General features: G+C 34.6%; 1 long non-coding RNA gene across 1 annotated transcript; it reads right to left on the bottom strand.

Moving 5' to 3' along the window:
• Window positions 1-786: 786 nt before the first annotated feature.
• On the bottom strand, window positions 787-23,318 carry LOC136035075 (uncharacterized). The gene is made up of 3 exons (XR_010619319.1): window positions 23,233-23,318; window positions 10,372-10,573; window positions 787-1,232 (listed from the first exon to the last, which is right to left on the bottom strand). It is a non-coding gene; the product is annotated as an uncharacterized LOC136035075 (long non-coding RNA).
• Window positions 23,319-23,738: the final 420 nt, after the last annotated feature.

Genomic DNA, 23,738 nt, shown 5'->3' with positions numbered 1-23,738 from the left:
GGTGTCTTAAAAAGATTTTAGGGAATGGGAACGTTATCAGAGAGTGTATAGAGGAGGTTTTGAATTGATTAGGATGGAGGAGGATTATGCGTAGCTACGTTAGCCTCAACTGCCAATGTGCTGCGGTGAGTTATTAGTAGTAGTAATTTATTATAATGGTGGCCTTATTATACATTCCATCCATTCTACTGCGGAAGGTGCCATTTGGCATGTCATGATAGACCAAATAAGTAAAACTTTGAAGAGGCAGCATCCTCGGGATAATCCTGAGTGATCGCATATCAAACTTGGATACACGATGAATGTATGGTATGAAGAGATGCGTTGCCATAACCATCAAGGAGCGTCAACTGAAATGGTTGGGCCCATGTCTTACGGGGGCCAACAGAGTACCGGCCTCGCTGAACCCTTCTAGCTGGGTTCCTCAGCTCATGGAAGAGACGCCTAAGAGGACAGAAAAAACTGGTGAAACTTGATTAGATCAGATCTTGAACCTATTTGGATGTTCAGAATTCTTGGTCATAGATGGACAACCCAATGGCTTCCACTTGCGAAGTAACCGGCAGCAGACCACACTACATGGTCCAAACTGGTGTCAAAGATTCTTGATGACGGTTTCCCACCATAAGTAAGAAAGTAGAGCCATTAAACCGTCATTAATATATCCAGTCATTTATATAATAAGTGATCTTCATTATTTTAATTTATTTATTTTAATTTCTCTATCTTGTACTCGATCCCTATGAACTATCCCTAGCTCTAAGAACAACAAGTAATAAGCAAAAATACAAAGGAACAATATTTTATTGATTCAAATTTTTAAAAAATATTGGAAAAAACTGGTCTTGAATTAGGAAGGGGTATCTTGGCAGGAGCAGAGGCCACATAATTGCACAGCTTAAATGAGCAGTAAATTCGTTAGGTGAAGGAGGAGCAAAAAAGGAAAATTTATTATAAAATTTTTTAGGGCTCTATTTTTTTAAAATAAAATATGAAAAGGAGAGAGGAAGAAAGCTATACGCATATTTTACTGAGATTGTATTAAGCTTGAGGTTTAGAGCCCTTGATTTTTATTTATTTAAACTTTAAATTTACAAGAAACCCGTTCTGTTGCACTGTCTTTTTCTGTCAAATACAGCACTATGACACAAAAAGACGAATGCAACAGATAATAACAGGATTATACAGAGTGTTTGAAATTTACTGCCCAGCTTTCCTATTCTTCATTTTACCTAGAAAAGAAAAGGAAAGTTAATCATTAGCAGACAATAGACACTATGATTTAAATAATAAAACAAATAATAAAAAACAAAAAACTAAAACAAAGAATATTATCCCACTCCCGACAGCACTCCTTTAAAAGTTTCAAGGATATTTCAAGCTAATATAGAGCGACACTGCCTATGATATTGCTTAGTTGCCTTTTGAACAAGGCAACTAAGCCGGCATATGGTTTTTTGTTTAATTGAAACTCTCTCTCTCTCTCTAAAACAAACTCTGCTTCCCTTTATTTTTTATTTTCACCCATCTTTTTTTGTTAATCGCTTTTAACACTCTTTTAACTATACTATATTATTCAAATTTTCGAATTATAGTATTCAATATCTTCAAAATCTAATTATTTTGGGGTTTAATCTTACTCTTTACTTTTATAATAGCATTTTAGACCGAAAACATTTCCAGCAATCAAAAGGGATTAAATTTCACATTCTACCTACAACCAATCCCACCCCTTTCTTAGAAATAATTTTGTATTTACCAGAATTACCTAACACAATTTCAAGCTGCTAGAAGCTAATAATGAGCCAAAACATTTTTGGTGTTGTATTCCAGTTGAAATCCTAGATTGAATTTTTCCTGCTTCTCTGACAGTCAATGATAATACTAGACATTCCTTGAGCTTCAAACCAAGTTCATATAAGTTTTCCCGTGCTACTTTATCAGTTTCTTTCTACATCTAATGACCAAGGAAAATATGTGAGTATTTCTGAATGTAAGAATCTGGGAGCTGAATTTGAAAAAATTAAAACAAAGAATATTATACCACTCCCGACAGCACTCCTTTAAAAGTTTCAATGATATTTCTAGCTAATAGAGAGCAGCACTGACTATGATATTGCTTAGTTGCCTTTTGAAAACCTGTTTTGGTATACGGTTTCTTCGTTTAATTGAAACTCTCTCTCTCTCTCCCTCTAAAACAAATTCCGCTTCCCTTTTTTTCAATTCCTACCCAATATCTTTTTTGTTAATCGCTTTTAACACTCTTTTAACGATATTTTATAAATAAACATCTCCCCCCCCCCCAAAAAAAATAGGCCCATCTGTGTCACATCTGTTCTTTAACTAACATAGTCCTTCCCAAACTTACTTCTTCTACCACCCCTTTTCATGAAAAAATATCACTCAGTGCTCCCTGCGGATTATTTACTTTCAAATTTTTGCACCAAATAAAAAGAAAAGAGTATACAATAATGCATCTACCTTTTGTAAATCATACTAAAGAAAGGAGGAAATTAGGAAAACTGATGCTATTATTAAAACAATTTTTATTATAAAGCATAACAAAGTAACAAAATTATCTACAATGAAATTTGTTAACAACGAAATTGCTTTAAAAATGTTGAAACGTTGACAAAGAGCGAATAATGCAGCAATTATAGTTTTCTGCACCAATTGGGTGTAGAAATCGAATGCAACGTACAATATTTAATTGGTGAAAGTTAGACACTTTTGCAAACCAAAATCTGTTACTTGCGCCCTTGAACAAGCAGTGATTTAGTTGTTTCAACATACAACATCGCGTCATAAGAGACACGATTTTTACTTTTTTCTTAAAGGGATAGCTCAAAGAACATTGGTAACTTATAAGAGTAGGAACTGGCACTAGTGTCGACGAAACAAATATTAACGCCATTTGGCGTTTGGTGATACTTGAAATTTTGTGGAATCATAAGAATAATTAAAATAATTAGTATAATTGCTAAAATCAAGGTACCAATAAGCATTTACTCTCAGTTCCCAACAAAAAAAATAAATACAAAACTTAAAAAATGCCAACTGTCGCCAAACTTTAGATGGCGTGGATAGTTTTTTTTTTTGTAGACAGTAGGACCAGTATCCACTCTTCTAAGTAAATTTCTTTCCACGATAAACATTTGAAATTAAGAATAATTTTAAATAATAGATATCATTCCTGAATCAGCATTAACGGCAATTTTCTTTATACGAAGACTCAGTAGCACAAGAATTTAGCTGCATGAAAGTTCAGTTGAATGGGGATGAGTTGCACAGGGGGATCAATTGTACGAGGGTTCAGTTACAGGAGGGTAAAGTTACACAGGAGTTGAGTACACGTGCGTTCAGTTAAACAGGGGCTCCGTTTCCCCTGGGGTCAGATGCACGAGGATTCGGGGTTCAGTTAAATGGGTTCAGCTACAAGACTTCAGATACATAAGGGTTCAGTTACAATAGAACCAAAAAAAGGTTTGAAACAGATATGAAATATTATAAATATCAAAATATTAAAACAAATAGAAACAAGGTATCGGGCATGAAAAAGTTCGGGCTTTGCAAAATTTATTTTTCAAAATTCAAGGTGGGATACTTTGTTGTTTTTTTTCGGTCGTTTTCAACAAAACACAAAAAGGATATTTTTTTAAATATCCTTAAAACTTAAAATTCATCTAGAGTAAATGAAAGCTAATAAAAGGGGAAAACTGTTACATGACATTATAATTTGTACACAAGCAATTATACAAATCAAATAAATGTTGCTAACCCGTTTAATAATTTACTCCTCAAAGAATACTATGGAATAGTGGCATTAAAAGTTGAAACTTTCACACCCCGCTGACGTAAAAATTCAGAAGACCCCCATGATCATCGTCGAAAATCATCTCTGTCACCATTGAAAACTGTTCAGAAATTAAAAACAGAGAGATTCAAGCTCTGATGAAGCGTGATAGCTTTCTAGGAAAAGATTTTAATTGATTTTCAAAATTTATTATTTGCTCAACCAGAAATTTACTCTCTATCTTTAGTCAACTATCCTAAATTTAAGAAACCCTCGCCTCTTTTTTTATATTTCCATTGTTAAAATTCCCAAAAACCAAAACCACCCCCAGCCTCCCCCAGATTTTAGAAAATATTTACTTTTATCTTTATGTTATACATATACCACTGTTTACTCATAGATTAAGCTGCTTCAATCAACGGGCCCTAAGATGAAACGAAAGAGTGAGGTGTAGTAAAATCCATGGAAAATATATTATTTGGGCTAAATATCTGCAAATTAGAAGGGTGGGGTGTAATAAAGTGAAGCGCTATTAGGAATTATACAAGTAATCCTGAAAATGCTAAAATACTTACTTATACCATTCCTAAAAGCTTTCACTTTACTTTAGCCCCAATTAACCCTTTTTAATGTGCAAATATATGGCCCAAATTATATATTCCCTATATGTCACTCGTTTCAGCTTATTACCCGTGAATAACTAAAAATATGTTTCAAATAGTGGTATAGGTTTATTATCTTCATAAGAAATTTATGAAACCCTCGCCCCTTTTTTCTTGTATTTCCATTATAAGAATCCAACAAGAGGTAAGAGCTCATGCGGCACTTGTGACGAAGCGAGAAGAGCTAAGAGCCAAGAGATCATATGGTATGAGCTCTAACAAAATTCTATGAATCAATAGATTGATTTAAAAAGGAAAATAAGAGGCTTAATACCGGTCAGGATTTAAAATAAGAGCTCTGAGTCACGATGTCCTTCTAAATATCAAAATTCATTAAGATCCGATCACCCACTCGTAAGTTATAAATACCTAATTTTTTCTAATTTTTCCTCTCCCTTTTGCCAGATGGTCGAATCTGGGAAAACGACTTTATCAAGTCAAATTGTGCACCTCCCTGACACGCCTACCAATTTTCATCGTCCTAGCACGTCCAGAAGCACCAAAGTCGCCAAATCACTGAACCCCTCCCCCCAACTCCTCCAAAGGGAGCGAATCCAGTACGATTCTGTCAATCACGTATCAGGGACATTTGTTTATTCTATCCACCAAGCTTCATCCCGATTCCTCCACTCCAAGTGTTTTTCCAAGATTTCCCCCTCCAACTCCCCCCAATGTCAAAAGATTTGGTCGGGATTTGAAATAAGAGCTCTGAGACATGAATTCCTTCTAAAAATCAAATTTCATTAAGATCCGATCATCTATTCGTAAGATAAAAATACCCCAATTTTCACATTTTCCAAGAATTCCGGTTTCCCCTCCAACTCCCCCCAATGTCACAGGATCTGATCGGAATTTAAAATTAGAACTTTAAAGCACAAGATCCTTCTAAATATCAAATTTCATTAAGATCTGATCACCCTTTTGTAAGTTACAAATACCTCAATTTTCAAAATTACCCCCCCCCCCAATTCCACCAAAGAGAGCAGATCCGGTCCGGTTATGTCAGTCCCAATTACGCTTGATCCGGTTGAGATTTAAAATAAGAAATCTGAGTTACGAGGTCCTTCTAAATATGAAGTTTCATGAAGATCCGATCACTCCTTCGTAAGTTAAAAATACATAATTTTTTTTTATTTTTCAGAATTAACCCCCCCCCCCCCAATAGAGCGGATCTGTTCCAATTATGTAAATCACGTATGTAAGACTTCTGCTTATTTTTCCACCAAATTTCATCCCGATCCCTCCAATCTAAGCGTTTTCCATGATTTTAGGTTCCCCCAACCCAAACTTTCCCCAATGTCACCAGATCCGGTCAGGATTTAAAATAAGAGCTTTGAGACACGATATCCTTCTAAATATCAAATTTCATTGAGATCCGATCACCCGTTCGTAAGTTAAAAATACCTCATTTTTTCTAATTTTTCAGAATTAACCCCTCCCCCAACTACCCCAAAGAGAGCGGATCTGTTCCGGTTATGTCAATCATGTATCTAGGACTTAAGCTTATTTTTCCCACCAAGTTTCATCCCGATCCCTCCAAGGGTTTTCCAAGTTTTAGTTTTCCCCCTCCCAACCCCCCCCCCCCCCAATGTCACCAGATCCGGTCGGGATTTAAAATAAGAGCTCTAAGACACCATATCCTTCTAAATATCAAATTTCATTGAGACCCGATCACCCGTTCGTAAGTTAAAAATACCTCATCTTTTTAATTTTTCAGAATTACCCCCCCCCCCCCCAAACTACCCCAAAGAGAGCAGATCCGTTCCAGTTATGTCAATCATGTATGTAGGACTTGTGCTTATTTTTCCCACCAAGTTTCATCCCGATCCCTCCACTCTAAGCGTTTTCCAAGATTTTAGGTTTCCCCCTCCCATATCCCCCCCCCAATGTCACCAGATCCGGTCGGGATTTAAATAACAGCTCTGAGACACGATATCCTTCCAAACATCAAATTTCATTAAGATCTGATCGACAGTTCGTAAGTTAAAAATACTACAATTTTTCTATTTTTTCCGAATTAACCGGCCCCCCACTCCCCCCCCAGATGGTCAAATTGGGAAAAATTTAAGCTGGTCCCGTCCCTGATACGCCTGCCAAATTTCATCGTCCTAGCTTACCTGGAAGTGCCTAAAGTAGCAAAACCGGGACCGACAGAATTGGCGATTGCTATATGTCACTTGGTTAACACCAAGTGCCATAAAAACCCAAAACCACTCCCAGCCTCCCCCTGATTTTGAGAATTACTTTATTATCTTCATTAAAAACTTAACCCCTACCTTTTCGTGAATTAGCTGTGCGAAAATAATGTTGGGAAGCTCGTGGTAATTCTAGGAAAGCTGTATTAAGCACAAATTAGGTTTTAAATTAAGCACTATCAGTAAGAGGAGTCAAATCAGATTTTTTTTTAAATTTTAAGCATTAAATATAATGATAGGAAACAGTGCACACCAAAAACAAACCATTAATAACTCTTGAAATTTGTGCTTTTTCTCTGATTTCTGACAAAAAGGAAAGAAAGATAAATAATTATCATTAAGTAGTTTCAACAGTGATATATGTTTGTCCTGTTTTTTGTAATGGCTAACTGGCATTTTTCAACCACGCAAAGCATTTTTTAACATATTACAATAGTTTAATGGCCTATTATGTTGGCTAAGATTAAATACAAAAATTGCAGCTGAAAAAGTATTGAAACTTCCTTATGACACCGATTATTTATTTACACTCTATTTTGTAAAAGTTATTGTAGAAGCATCAGGCACAACATAACCCTACTATGTGCAAGAACTAAGAAAAGCCCATATTTGCTCCTTATTTTAAAGTAGCTCTTGGCAGAAAAGGGCAAATTAGAGCTCATGTTATTTTCCCCCATCAGCAAATTCAACTTTCGAAACTTTCAACACGAAATTCAACACGAAAGTTTAAGTTTCGTGTTTTTCACGAAAGAAAAACAAAAACAAAACCAAACAAGAAAAAAAACATACATGCGACATCAGCAAAAAGTTTCAACATTAAATAGCTCCCTGCAAGGCTCTATGGCAAGAATTGTGGGAGAAAGAAAAGGAAAACAAATAACAAATTATAATACAAAAAAAGAAACTCAAACAACCATCCTTGACTACCGCAAGAACACCCAGCCAGTACAGGCATCCTCAGTGGCGTCAATTTATGGAAATTGGGAGGAAGACAAAGATGTATCTACTAATATCTAGGGAGGAGGGATTTATTTCAAATCTTTCAATGAAAATGTATCTATCTGTATAAAAATATACTGTTTGTTTTTTACAAAAAAAAAAAAAAAAAATAAAAAGACGAAAACACCTGAAAAACTAAAAAAAAAACCAACAGAAAGAGAATTTTTTTTAAAAAGGTGGAGTTTTAGGGGGGATAGCTGATACTCCATGTGTTGCTGGGGCATTCAGCAGCCCAGCAACGTATGGCAGGGGTCAACTAGCATAAAATAAAAACACCAATAAAAGCCGTTTTTTATAAATCTATGGAGAAGGGCAAAATACCATACCTCCCCCCTCAATTGACACCACTAGGCATCCCATATGCAAAACAAGAAATCTTTGATAATTTTCCCAGTATTTCTTTGCTAAAAAACGAAAGGGAAAACCTTTAGGCTCATCTTAAGCAATTTAAAGCCAAATACCCACTCACACCTTAACAGGGAAAACATCAAGGGCATTTTCGTTTTCCCCTTGCATCCTAATAAAGCACAACAATTGACTCAAAATGTCAGTTGTATCTGATTTAGAAGCAAATCCTTGAGTAGAAGAAAGAAAACAGCAGATAAGGTCTCACTAATGACTGTTTATAGCAAGTTTAATCCTATGCTATTCCTAATTATTATTCAGAAACAATAATCAGGTTTAAGAGCAACATTTATAGAATATTTTCCATACAGGATAGTTTTCAAGCAACTATTCTCAAGTAGTAAATTTACGCCATGGGCTCATTTGTACTTTATTTTCATACAAGTATCTTTAATCAATAAAAGCGATGAGTGATGAACTCGCTAAAGACCTGTCTGTAGAAGGTGGCAGTTCCCCCCCATTCCCAAGGTCTAAAAGTGAATTATTTTTCCCAAAATGTGTACAAAAATTCTACTAAAGGAGTAATTTTTTTAGCAATAGAAACAAAATATAAAATGTAATAATATAGGTATTTGAAGTACCCACCTCCACTCCTTCTCCCTCTAGAAGGCCCTGAAATTTGCTTACATGACAGGTCTATGTCTATTGAAATTTTTACAAAACAACATTTTACCTTAATTTTCAGTTACCAGTTGCTTTTTCTCTACCTTTAGTTCTGAAAATGCAATTCCTGTTATTCATTGAGGTTGCATCTCAATATATTGAGGAATAAACCATATGAGAGCTGCTCAGGTATTGATTTGATCCACTTCAGTTTTTTAATTGAAATTTTGGTGTCAAGAAATTTGGTGATGCATTGTATGTCATCATTAAAATGCCCTATTACAAAATTGTTCTTTGCCTCAAAATACCAGCTGTTTGGTATTAAATGGGTGATACTTTTTTTTTTAACCTCTGTTTCAAATGATTGCTTTCAAAGAAAATTTTTCAAATAACTTCCTCGGCTACTATTCACTTATCTTGTTACTTATGTATATTTTTTTAGTACCCTGTCAATTTGTTTAGTCTTATTTTGCACTTTTATCTCAATATATATCGTTCAGCATTTCCCTTAGAAAATCTAAAAAAAATGGATAACTATATTAGAGTCTCAATTGCAAAACAAAACTAACCTTATACCAGTAACACACTGACATGTCTTGTCTGTGTTCATTTATCATCAAAACCCAGTTTTTTTGTGTCTAACCCAAAACTTTAGCATAACAATAAGATCAATACCAATGACACTACATGGCTATCTACCTTAACAGATTTGAATACATGATCGTGTCCTCCTAAAATAAGGTCGACTCCTGTATTTGCTCCAGCTAATTGTTTGTCATTAGGCATTGTCATATGAGAGCGATAACAAAATCACAGCCTTGAGTTTTTTTTTAAGTAGAGTTGACAGCTAGTCTTTAAATATCACTTGTTCTGGGTTTATAGTTGACAGGGTATCTAGCCATTCCAGCTCAACCAACCCAATTTGTAAAAACATCATAAGTATACTTAAGCATAGAAGTTAAATCAAGGTATGTAAAGGAAAATCGAATACCAGTGCAATATTTCATATATCTGTATATAAGAAGATAATCGTATGATCAAAGAAGGTATAAATTTAATTTATTTGATAATTTATAAGAAAATGGTGGGAAAGTAACCTTAATTTAATGGGAAAGCTACTCAAAGGTAAACAATAATTTATTACATGAATTCAAAATTCAAACAAGGATTTAAAGTGCATCTAATTGAAACTTCTAGGTTGAGACTTTTCCCTAAAAAAAAACTATTGAAATTGAAGGGTAGTAGCACACAAATGAATTCCGAACTATAAAAAAAATTTTAAACTCAAACTCCTTTCAGGACAACAAAACAATGTCGACACAAGGCAAAAACATGCAGCTTCAATAGCATATATTTAGGTCTAAAGAGATCCATTGCATACAAGGTACTTCAGAAATCATTTTTTAGGGTTGGGATATGACACAAGCCATAATGATTTCACCACTCCCCCTTAAAAATGGTCAATAAATTTTATTGTCAATTAATTAATTCGTATTAGGCATTTTCAATATCCAGTTCTACCTCCAACTCCTCCCAATGTCACTGGATCCAGTCGGAATTTAAAATATGAGCTCTGAGACACGAGGTCCTCCAAAATATTTAATTTCATCAAGATCTAATCACCAGTTTGTAAGTTAAAATACCTCATTTTTTCTTAAAGAAAGGAGAGTCTTAAAGAAATTGGATTGCTACTTTTGGTAGAAAGAAAACCAACCTTCTTCTGATTCGGATGAGCTTGAGCTAACAAGTTTCTTAGATGGCAGGATGCTACAATTGTTATTTCTGTTTTCATCTAGAAGCAGCATTTGATCTCGGACATTTTTGTACTTTCGCAGGATTTGATTTCTATACTCTGTTTCCTCTCTTTCCAGAATTCGTAGAAATGTTTCCACCTCAGGAATGGTAAAGGCTTCCCACTAAAAATGAAAACAAAGTGGAATAAAAAAATGAAAGAAAAGAAGCGAAAGTAAATCAAAATAAGTTCCGTTACAAGAAACTAAATTTTGTAAAATGACCGCACGGCGTCCCTAAGTGAATTTTAGTTAGTACATGCTATCGAAAGCAAAATTCACTAAAATTTATTAGGGAAATTTTTGTGAAATAAAAAACTGATTTGTTTACCTGTCTTTACAATAGTACATTTCTACAAATGGATTATAGACGTGCTCCCCGTGAAATATACAATTTTGCAATAAGCAATATCATGCCAAGATCAATGACGGTTTAATTCATCGATCATGATTATTAGGCTTTTTCTTTGGGATGTCTAAACTTGCTTAAAAATGAGGAAAAATTTCCTTTCTTTAACAAGTTTCAACCAATTTCCAACGTATTTTTAATTTAAGATGAAATTCAAAAAAAGGAAAAAAGTTGAATATTTACAAGAAGAATTGAATTTCGCTTTGACAAAACCAATTGCCAAAAACCAATTGGCCTTTCTCCTTAAAGAAAAGAGGATATTGGAAAAACTGATGCTATCATTAAAGCAATTGTATTATAAAGTATAACAAAGTAACAAAATTATCTACAATGAAATTTGTTTTATGACAAAATCTTGGAACTAGCCATTGAACTTAGAATAGAAAGTAATACAAAATAATTCAAATATTCAAAATCATCCCACTGAGGAAAACAAACCTGGTTTGCTGCTAATTTAGTAAGCCTTGGGACAATAATAATCTTAGGACACCTCCCCTATTCTGAAAAGCTGTTTTTTATATTTGAAAAATAAACAATAAAATATAATTACAAAAATAACCAAAAAACGAGGATAATGGTCCTTCCAGATAATATTATCAAGCTCTAAATCCATTTTTTAAACGTATTACTGGTATAAGGCTAGTGTTGTTTTGCAATTAAGACTAATACAGTTATCCGATTTTTTATATTTTCTAAGGGAAATGCTGAACAAGATATCTTGACATAAAAGTGCAAAATAAGACTAAACTAATTGACAGGGCATTAAAAAATACACATATATAACAAGATAAGTGAAAAGTAGCTGAGGAAGTTATTTGAAAAATTCTCTTTGAAAGTATTCATTTGAAATGAAAGTTAAAAAAAAGTATTACCCATTTAATACCAAATAGCTGGTATTTTGATGCAAAAAACAATTTTGTAATAGGGAATATTAATAGAGACATATAATACATCATCAAATTTCTTGACACCAAAATTTTTATTAAAACAAGAGCTAAGAGCTCTTGTTTAAGCACAAGTGCCATATGGCACTTGTGACAAGGCAAGAAGAGCTACGAGCCAAGAGATCATATGGTATGAGCTCTAGCAAAATTTTATGAATCAACAGATTGATTTAAGATGAACATAAGAGGATTAATGCCAGTCAGGAGAGCTCTGAGTCATGATGTCCTTCTAAATATCAAAATTCATTAAGATCCGATCACCCAATTGTATATTATAAATACCTAATTTTTTCTAGTTTTTCCTCTCCCTTTAGCCGCCCAGATGGTCGAATCTGGGAAAACGACTTTATCAAGTCAATTTGTGCAGCTCCCTGACACGCCTACCAATTTTCATCATCCTAGCACGTCCAGAAGCACCAAACTTGCCAAATCACTGAACCCCTCCCCCCAACTCCCCCAAAGAGAGCGAATCCAGTACGGTTCCGTCAATCACGTATCAAGGACATTTGCTTATTCTATCCACCAAGCTTCATCCCGATTCCTCCACTCCAAGTGTTTTCCAAGATTTCCCCCTCCAACTCCCCCAAATGTCAAAAGATCTGGTCTGGATTTGAAATAAGAACTCTGAGACATGAATTCCTTCTAAATATCAAATTTCATTCAGATCCGATCACCTATTCATAAAATAAAAATACCCAAATTTTCACGTTTTCCAAGAATTCCGGTTTCCCCCTCCAACTCCCCCCAATGTCACAGGATCTGATCGGAATTTGAAATTAGAGGTTTAAAGCGCAAGACCTTTCTAAATATCAAATTTCATTAAGATCTGGTCACCCTTTCGTAAGTTACAAATACCTCAATTTTCAAAATTACCCCCCCCCCCCAACTCCACCAAACAGAGCAGATCCGGTCCGATTATGTCAGTCACGTGCCTTATACAGGTTTTTATTCTTCACATCCAGTTTCATCCTGATCTCACCACTTTAAATATTTTCTAAGATTTCTGGTTCCCCTCAACTGCCCCCCCCCCCAATTACACTGGATACGGTTGAGATTTAAAATAAGAGATCTGAGTCACGAGGTCCTTCTAAATATGAAGTTACATGAAGATCGAATCACTCCATAAGTTAAAATACGTCATTTTTTCTAATTTTTCAGAATTAACTCCCCCCCCCAAAAAAGAGCGGATCCGTTCCAATTATGTAAATCACATATCTAAGACTTCTGCTTATTTTTCCCACCAAGTTTCATTCCGATCCCTCCACTCTAAGTGTTTTCCAATTTTTAGGTTTCCCCCTCCCAATGTCACCAGATCCGGTCGGGATTAAAATAAGAGCTCTGAGACACGATATCCTTCTAAACATCAGATTTCATTGAGATCTGATCAACTGTTCGTAAGTTAAAAATACTTCAAATTTTTCAATTTTTTCCAAATTAACAGGCCCCTCACTCCACCACGGGTGGTAAAATCCGGAAAACGACTATTTCTGATTTAATCTGGTCTGGTCCCTGATACCCGTGCCAAATTTCTTTGTCCTAGCTTACCTGGAAGTGCCTAAAGTAGCAAAAGAAGTAAACTTTATTTTTGTAAGAGGATTTAAAAATATAACTTATTTTAAAAAATCACAAGGAAATCGTGAAAAAAAACGTCTTGTATTCAGTCCATCATAAATAATACATTTATGGGTTGAACAAAATCACAGCCAAAAAAAGAGTTTTTCCACACTTCATTGCAAAATATTGGCTTAAACCAATATTAATATATATATATATATATATATATATATATATATATATATATATATATATATATATATATAATGAAATGAGGAGCATTTCTTCATTTCATCGGGAATTATTATCCTTTACAAAAAAAAGGATAAAGATCCTCCAGAGCCATTGCTGGCACATAGGGCGTCGAATCGACGTTTCAGTTGCTGGGTGTTTTTACAGGAACAAGTAAAGTTATCCTTTGTATGCATGAAACTAAGAAAAGAAAAATCTGGAATTTGTAATTTCATATGCTTAATGAAATTTAGTATTTAAATCTTTATTGTTTAGAATAAAACTAAGGTATGTATTTGGTTGAATATTATTTTTTGGGGGTTTGTAAGGGGTGAAAAACTGCAAAACATGTAAAAAACTGCTACAATAAAAATGTGACAGAAATTGTAAGACAAATTTAGGTTTTGAGAAATAGGGGAGCCCAAAATTATCAATAGCTTACCATTATTTACTTTTTAAAAACTAAGACATTTCGGCTGTCCTCTGCCAAAACCTAGTAACTAAAAAAAAAATCGTTTTTGAGTTAAGTATTGACGGTCAGTAATTCAGGCACGGCGATTCGAATGGCGTGATCAGAATTTTTCCATCTGTTATAGTTTATTCGGACATGCCTAGTATCCTAGGCTTAGTTACTAGAAATCTAGTAACTAGGTAGCTACTAGAAACCTAGTAACTACCGTTCGAGATGTCGTGAGCATCGCCACATGAATCAGCATCATCAATATTGACAAGAAAAATAGCATCATCAATAATGATTAGAAAACAGCTTAAGTTTATGTTTTGAAAGATGAAGAGAGCAACCAGCAGAGGGGAAACCCTTGCAAGGCTTGCAAGGAAAAGAAAAGAAATTTGGGTAAGTTTAACAACATAATTTTGACTCAGACTGAATGGGGTTAAACCATAATGACAAGAAAGGGCTGAGAAAGGGTAAAGAGATCTCCAGTCTGTTGTTTTGATTTATTTAATGAGACTCTTCTGTACTGTGTGCTTCAAGTTACTGATTCAGAAATGATCCAGTCAAAGTTCAGGAGTGCAGGACATGAGGTTAAAACCTGGTTCGAAACTGGGCAGCTAGTGATACTATTTTTATTCATTATTTACCTTAATCATTGTGTAGGCTAGTATTTTATATTTATACTACTGACATTTACCAAGCTGGCTCCAAACTGGTACTATAAACGCAGGACACTTCTTTTCCGGCACTGATTGGAGTGAATGGTACTACATGCACTATAACATTATTTTGCATGCAAATAACAATCAAATGCAAAACATAATCTATTAAGTGCTATTTCTATTAGTTTCTATAGGAACTTCTTTCTGAAACAAAATATTCTCAAATACTTTTTTTTCAGACCCAATTTGCCCTCCAGCAGCAAATTGTCAGCTGCAAATTTTTAAACCGAACCCCTAATCTGCAATGTAACAGAACCAGTCTTTCATCAACTACAACCCTTGGTTTTGGATGTTACAGAACCAGAACCAGAAATTTATTCAGAAAGAATGGGTAGAACCGATGAAGGTCAAGAGCAAGAGCCCTCCAGCAGTGACTTGTCAGCTGCAAATTTCGAAACCGAACCTCTAATCAGCAATGTAACAGAACCAGTCTTTCATCAACTACAACCCTTGGTTTTGGATGTTGCAGAACCAGAACCAGACATTGATTCAGAAAGAGCGGTTAGAATTGATGAAGGTCAAGAGCAAGAGCACAACGAAAATCCCTTTTCTGACCAAAACAGTTGCAGTGAAAGTAACACTAAAAGGAAGAGGAACAGAAGCGAAGAGAGCAAAAAAGAAAATAATAAGCGGAAACACCCATTTATTGAAGAGTACTGTGATACGTCCTGCAGCTGCAAGAAGCACTGCAAAGAGTTTGACATTGAAGCTAGAAAACAAGTCTGGGAAAGTTACTGGGCAGAAGGCTATGCCTCCAGAAGTAAATTCTTAGCTGGGTGTATTAGACTAGAGCCTATAAAAAGGCGAACTGTCCATGATGACAACGAAAAAGGAAAGATGTTCAAACGAAATGAATCAAGGCATTATTACCTACCAAAAATGGAACAGAATGTTGTGGTAAAGCTAGAGGTTTGCAAGAAGATGTTAATGAATACCTTTGGATTCAGAACTGATTCTCAGTTGACTGAACTATGTAAAAAGATAAACCTTGGTCTTGTCAACAAGCATGTTGTAGATAACAGAGGAAAGAAAGCACCTCATAACAAGGTGACTTCTGAGAACCTCGAGAAGATTAAGAACCATATCAATAGTTTCGGTCCTTCTACGCCCCATTACCGTCGTAAAAATGCACCAAACATCAAATATTTGCCATCTTCTTTGACCCTCAATATCATGCATCAAGATTTTTGTGAAAAATTTCCAACTTCGAAGGTCTCTCTTGAGACATACTGACGCCAGGTAAAGATAATGAACATATCATTGAAAATGCCAGCATGTGATGTTTGTCCTGAGTGTGAAAAGTACAGTATGGCTGAAAGTGTTGGAAATGACATAGAAGAAATGGATTCTGACAATCACGAAGCAACAAAGAAAAAAGATTGGGAGAAACACATTGAACATGCTAGGAAAGCTACACATGTCAATCAATCTACTTCCTGAAAGGAAGGTTATTCTACTTCCTGATATGCCTGTAAACAAAGAGGCTATTTTTCTTAGTCGGCTGGTTGTATTTAATGAGACCTTTGCCCGTGTGAACCAGTTTGACCCAGCATCAGTAGGAAAAGGTCATTCTTACTGCGTTTTATGGCATGAAGCCCTGAGAGGCAGGGCAGCCGAGAACATTGTTGACGCTTTTTATGCTGTTATTTCGTCAACTTCAGAGCATGACATTAAGGATTTCGTATTTTGGATGGACAACTGTACTAGTCAGAATAAAAACTGGATTTTGTACACCTCACTTGTCCAAATTGTAAACAGTTCAAACGGACCTCAAACTGTGACACTGAAATGCTTGACTAAAAGTCATACTCACAACTCCGCTGATGGGGTCCATGGCAACATTGAAACTAAGATGCGGAAAAAAGGGAAAGTGTACAATTTTCCAGATTTTGTGGAGTGCGTGTCAACGTCAAGAAAAGGACTCACAGCTTTGGAACTATGTGAATTTAGGCAGTGGGTTTCACGAAAGCGAGCAATGAACAAAAAATGTGTACTGCAAAAGTTATTAAGCATTGTCAAAGCCAAGTTTGAAAAAGGGTCCCGCTTACTCTACTATCATACAGACTTTGACAAAGATATGGAGTCGTGCGACTTTCTGCAACCAAAGTTTGACATCAAACGTTTGCCAGAGGTTAACAGAGTTCCGAGAGGGATATTTAAAGAGATGAAGGGTGCGATTGTCAAAAAATTGTGCCCCATGATGCCTAAGAACCGGCAGACATTTTGGAAATCATTACCAGTTTCAGAATCCATGGATCTCATTGACGACGAGGATGATCCCTACAAAGAGGAAGAACAGTTCTGTGACGAACGAACAGAAAATAGATAGTTTTGTTACTTTTGTAATGCAACTGCTTTCATATATGAAAGATCCCTTTTTTTAAAACTCCATATTGTGTAGATACTAGGTTTTGGCAGTGGGATACATTGGCAATCGGAGTCGAAAAGCTCTGCCAGAACCTAGTATGTGCAATTTCCCAGGTTTTAAAAAATGTACTGGATTAAAAAATATATCTGATTGAATCGCTAATTTTTCTAAATATTTTAGGTAATTTCCCATCTTTTCTTCTCTTCTCATTGCTTCAGGAAGTAAGAAAATCAGTTTTTTTGCATTTCCTGAAAAATCATCCAAAATGCAGTTACTAGGTTTTGGCAGAGGACAGCCGATTTGTTACAATAATAATATAAATGAAAAAAGAAATAAAAATGCTCAAAAATGAATAAAACCCATTATAATTAGGTTTAAAAAACCTAGGATAATTTTTTAATCAAAACTTTAATTTGAAGGTTCTAAGACTCATGTTTGAGAATATTAGGAACAAAATCCCCAGGAACTATTCAAGAAATCTCAATAATCATTTCTTTTTTAATTTGCTTTTCATGTTGTAGTTAATATTTTAAACATAGCAGTACTGAAACCTGCTTTCCATTTATCTTTAGATGGTTGGCCAAAAAGAACAACCTTCAGCAATGTCATCCTTTATTCACAGAACTTGCCCTAGCCATCTCAACCTTTCTCTCATTATAGCCCTATAAATCAGGTTGAAATAGGCAATTTCTCTCAAAAACATCTAGCGAATCTTCATCCACTTTTAAGGAGTGACCATGCTTCAGAACCATATTTGACAACTGTTATCACTGTACCTTCCATTATTTTAATCTTGGGTTGCAGACTTATCTTTCTATTCTTCCAAACTTTTTTTTACTGTGAAAAAACACCCTGAGCATATGCTATTCTACTTTCAACATCTTCACAACTGGCACTGTCTTTGCTTATAATACTATCAAAGTAAGAGAAGCTGCCAAACTGGTCATTCTTTTTGTTACCCAATGTCACATACTATGACCTGTAATAAGCTGTGTTAATCAACTATTTGGGGGAATTTTTGATACAGAGATAAGGTCATCTTTATTTTAAAAAAGTTAGCCAGCCATGTGCTAACAGAATTTTTAAACTCATCAAACCATTTTGCATACAAAAACTCATTTAAGGATTTACAGTCAATATGAAAGGGCTGAAATGCACCAAGGTCATTAAAAGAAGGACCCAAAAAATTTCCAATAATTTGGTCAGTATAATGGCTATGATGTGCTGAATAACTGATTCCATTCAAGGTAGGACTCAAAACCCTTGGCCAATTTTGAGGTCAACCATTTTTTCTGTATCTTATCATACTTAATTCCAATGCTCTTAAATCCATTGGAAGCACTCCTGCAAGAGCGGTTACTACATGCGTTTGAGCTGTAATGAAAGATTTAGAAATTATGATCAAAGAAGATCTTTGCACCGACCATAGCATTTGCAGAATATTCTTCTTTCTCAGTGCAGAGATCCAAATAGGACATGCGTATAAAATATGGCTTTTGATTACTGATTTCAATAGCATCCTCAATGCATGTGGATTCAGGTTCCAAGTACTCTTGGCAACTGTTAAAAGACAAGCAGAATATTGTTTTGCAGAGTTAATTTTATGTTGAACATGGTCAGTCCATAATAACTTTCTATAAGAATAACACCCAAATATTTAACCTTATTTTTAACAGGTATCTCAATTCCATCATACATTAGCTTTACAGTCGGAAGCTGATGCTTCCTTGAAAATAAAATTGCTTCTGTCTTGGATTTGTCAAACACGAGCTTGTTATCTACTGACCAATTTCGGAAATACGAAAATATCCTTGATGACAAGGATTCTAAATTTGATACTTTACTTGATGTGATAATTGCATAAACATCATCAGCATATGCCTGAATTTTTACATTAGGAATATTTATTTCTAGAAGATCTTTTATATTAACTGACCATAGCAAGGGGAATAATATTCCATCTTGAGGTTATGATTGCTCTAAAATGCACAAATATTCACCCTTTTATGTGACAACTCTATCAGAAAAGTAACTATAAATTAAATGTAAAAGCCCATCAGGGCACAATTTAGCCTTTAATTTTTTCAAGCCAACTATAGGGGACTAAACATTCAGTAAACAGTAGGTTAAAGAAAAACCTATCCAAGCAAAGATGGTGTTAGCCATCAACTGTAAGCAGTTAATTAGTTGTAACTGAAGCTTTTAACTTAGGGTAATGATGAGGACCAGGTACCTGGCACAAATAATGACACCCAAGTTCTGCAAGTGAGGTGCAAAAAGAAGAACTTCTGCCTTTCGGAAACCATGCATCTTTCTATTGTGTATATAAACAAGTAACCTTCAACAAAGTAACTTTGTCAAACTTTATTTTTTGAAATTTTTTAGTCTCTTTTCTGGGATTTTTAGTCTTCTCTTTAAAGTCTCGGTTTTTGTTTTCGATTTTTTTTTTATTCACATTTCCTTCATTAAGACTGAGGACATATTGTGAATATTAATCCCCAAATCTACCATCTCTTTCACTTTTATTGGCATGTCCTGTTGCTCTTTATTTCAAAATCTCACATCTTATAGGATTTATCTTATTTGCAATAATTGAGTAGATACAGCTTAAAAATTGATATACCAAAAATCATATCAACATGTACTTCAAACCTGGTCAATCATATGCAAGGCTGAACAATGCTTTAAAATTCATTGAAAATCTAAGAATTTCTATTTTATTTCAATTTGGCCCTTGTTGAGTCATTTTGGGGAAAAAGTAGCCTTTTGTTGCACCAAAATCTCTTCCCCCAAAGTCATTTGTTTTAGCATGATATATTCCTTTCATTAACAGCAAAAATAGGTCTAAAGAAATTTAAATAAATGGACTCCAGATTTCCTGAAACACTATTTCCAATCAACTTATCTCTAGAAAAAAAGGATGTGGCATCAATAAAAAATATTTCTTTCTTAACTCAACAAAAGAGTTATTGTATCATCTATTCAGTTCTCTATCCTGCTGCGTTTGTTCTAACAATTTTTACTAAATCCTTTCTTAGCCATGCAGCAAAAGGCGAGAAGAAAAGAAAACATAAATAAAAAAAGAACAATATAAAACAAAACTGAATAGCTTGAATAGACTAAATTAATCAACTAGCTTAGTAGATTAAATAGACTCCAATGAAATTAGATATATATATATATATATATATATATATATATATATATATATATATATAATATATATATATATATATTTGAAGATGATTTTTTGAATTGCGAAGATTATAATTATACTGAGCAGAGGTAAGAGATGGTGAAACACTTAGGGGATGGGGGATGTCACCATGAAGCTGAGAAAATGTAAAACATGCAAACAAAAGAATATACAGTGACATGAGATCAAATAATGGGATAGATCCTGAACAATTAGTTTCCTTAATGTAGTTTCTAGCTTTATTGCAAACCTTAGAAAGTGGTTTTAACAGTGAATGAAAGATTTACATCTATGCTATTGGACAGTAGGAAAAGTAAGATTGGATCAAGCAGTGGAAAAGGCTTTTCAAAATTGATCCAGAAAAAGTGTGCTTAAGTTTCTTTAAAATACCAAAACTCATGCATATCTTCATTTCAATCACACCAATAAGATGTTTGAAAGACAAGTTTCCATAAACAAGAATGCCCAAAAAACGAACATATAAATCCTTAGATCTATGAATTATCCCATTTGGCTAATGAATTTCTGATAACTGGGGATGAATATGAGAAACATGCAAAAATATATAATAAAAAAAAACTTATAAAGTTTATAAGTGCCAAGTGTGCTGTTATCATCAAAACAAACAAGGGCATCAGAAGATAACAAACTATAGTTGGCACTATGGGTAAGGGAAAGCTTAGGAAGTCTAAAGAAATTTATAAGTTTATACTTTTTTACTACATAAAAAAGATTATTTGCATAAATAAAAAACAAAGCACAGGCCCTAAAACTGATCCCCAAGGGACATCAAAATTCACTAGTGAAGGTGAACTGAAATTAACCTATCATTCAAATAAGACTGAAACCAAGATAATGCATTACCCTTAATGCCAGAATGAGGCATCTTCAATAGAATAATCTCATGTGGTAAAGAATAAAATGCCTTATGCATATCCAAGAGTATAGAAGCCAGAATTGATCCCAAATTATATAAAATTCAGAAGGGTTATACAGGCATGTTCAGTGGAGTGCTTCATTTGAAAATCAAATTGAAAACCATGAAGATTTTTTTTTGATTTTAGAAAAGTAAGGAGACAAGAAAGCATGGTCTTTTTGAAGATTTTACTAAATACTGATAAATTGAAATTGGTTGATAATTTGCTGGACCATTTCTTTCATCTAAATGAAAGATTAACAAGATTTGTTAGAGGCAAAACTATGAGAAGATGGGAGTATTGGAGGCATATGACCTGCATTACTGAAGGATATCTCCAACACAATTTATGGTGTTGGACCCCAACCAGCATTCAAATGAGTGGAAGAAGATGCACCACACTTGGTCAATCAATGGAAAAGAGGTAACAAGTCTCCAAACCACTCCAAATAAACTTTGATCTTTGGCACATGATTGCTCAATGATCCTGGATACCAATGCAGGACAGGAATCAATATACCTTTTCAAATCTATACCAAAGTCCATAAGCTGGCTTATAGCTGGACTGCAAGTAATCACCAAGGGCTCCAGCATGAATGGAGGTTTTGTGCCATCCTGAGCCCATCTGGACTGCAGCATGGTCTTCAGCACTTGGTGATACACTTCTATCAACAAGAGTCAAAATCCTGCAGAGACAGTCCCAAGCATATTACCTTCAACTCATTATATATTCATACCTACAAATACTATGCTACCACAGTGATACTAGTATGGACCTATAATCTACAGTAACATGCCCAGGACTATGACAGCTGATCACCAGTTCAATGCTTAAACCAAGTACACTTACACCACTAATTTTCTATGCATGACTCTTTGCTTTAAACTGAATCATTTGCAAACAAGCATTACAACAGCAGATTCAGTGTATAGAAATTTACTGCAACTATAAAATTAGAGGTACACACAATTAAAAACAAACACTTGCTGGTCCTTACTTTATCCTTATAATCATTAGCATTTATTTTATGCTTTGCTATTTCCTTGTACTTATACTATGGTTTTAGTTCTCAAGTGAGGGTTTTAAATAAATCACCAAATTCTACAGGGTACATATTTGATGGTAGGATAAGATAATTGGTAGTTTCACACCACTTTAAAAGTTAAATCACAGTATTGTAGTAAGGAGCATCCCAGCTCAATAGTGACCAAAACTCTAAAGAATATAATTTTGATACCAATAGTTACATCCAAACAATTGTATTTTTATGCTGATTTTAAATACACAAGTTTCATAAAGTTTAGTGTTACCCATCAAAAGTTACAAGCCTGAGAAAAGTTACCTCATTTTTGAAAATAGGGAGAAACACCTCCTAAAAATCATAGAATCTTAACAAAAATCTCACCAACCTATTTAACATATCAGAGAACCCTATTGTAGAAGTTTCAAGCTCCTATCTACAAAAATGTGGAATTTTGTATTTTTTTGCTACAAGACAGATCACAAATGCATGTTTATTGTTTTTTTCTCTCTGGGGGTGATTGTATTGACCCAGTGGTCCAAGAATGTTGCAAGAAGCTCATTCTAATGGAAATTACCCTTTTTTAAGAGACCAAAAATTAGAGGACACCTAGGCCCCCTTCTCACTCATTTTTCCCCAAAGTCACTGGATCAAAACTTTGATGTAGCAATTTTGTTCAGCATTGTCAAAAAACATATTATTTATCTCAAACTCAATAGCCTATTCTGTAAGTGAAGAAATTATTACATAGTCTAGTGGCAACTCTCTTCTGATACAGTTTTGACCCAGGCTATACCCCCTAGTTCTGGCAGAGTGGTCAAGCTGAAATAGCCTATTTAATGGAGTTATAATTTAGGAGCTTATGCATCATAATTGGTTTTAAAATGGTGTTAAAGATAGGCTATGCAAATACATTTCCTAAATTTTGAAAAAAAAACATTGATATGGCTCAAAATTCTGCATGCTTACCATTTTTTTTTAGACTAAATTTTAGCCAGCCATTTGGCTGGCAAAATGGGCAGCCAAATGGCTTTGTCCTCTTCTTCCAATGTTAAGGCCTTTTTTCGCGTCAACCAAAGAGACTGTTTGAGCTCAACCACTCGGTGTGGTTGAGCTCAACCGCTGTTTTTGCGTGAAACAGTGACAAACCAGGTTGTCATGAAAAGTGATTTTGCGTGAAACAATTGACTGGTTGAACTCTAATTTAACCAGAACTGTCATTGTTTTTAACCGTAGGGTTCTACCATTCATAATTGTTGGTTGACCTTTTCAGGCGTAGATTTCGAAAAGAAGAATTCGTAGGCTATAAATAAGTCTATATAAAATAAGAATTATAAGCTGACAAATAGAATTCTAGCCTCGCAAAAGTAAGGTTTAATTTTTTTTTTTTTCGTATTAGGGCTATTTGGATAAATGTTGGGTTATATCCTGCAATTTGATTCACATAGGCCTTAAGACAGGAAGTCAAGAGTTTG

This window comes from Artemia franciscana, chromosome 13 (genome assembly GCF_032884065.1).
Source record: "Artemia franciscana chromosome 13, ASM3288406v1, whole genome shotgun sequence".
NCBI classification, from domain to species: Eukaryota; Metazoa; Arthropoda; class Branchiopoda; order Anostraca; family Artemiidae; genus Artemia; species Artemia franciscana.
This window is presented reverse-complemented; position numbering and strand designations above follow the sequence as displayed.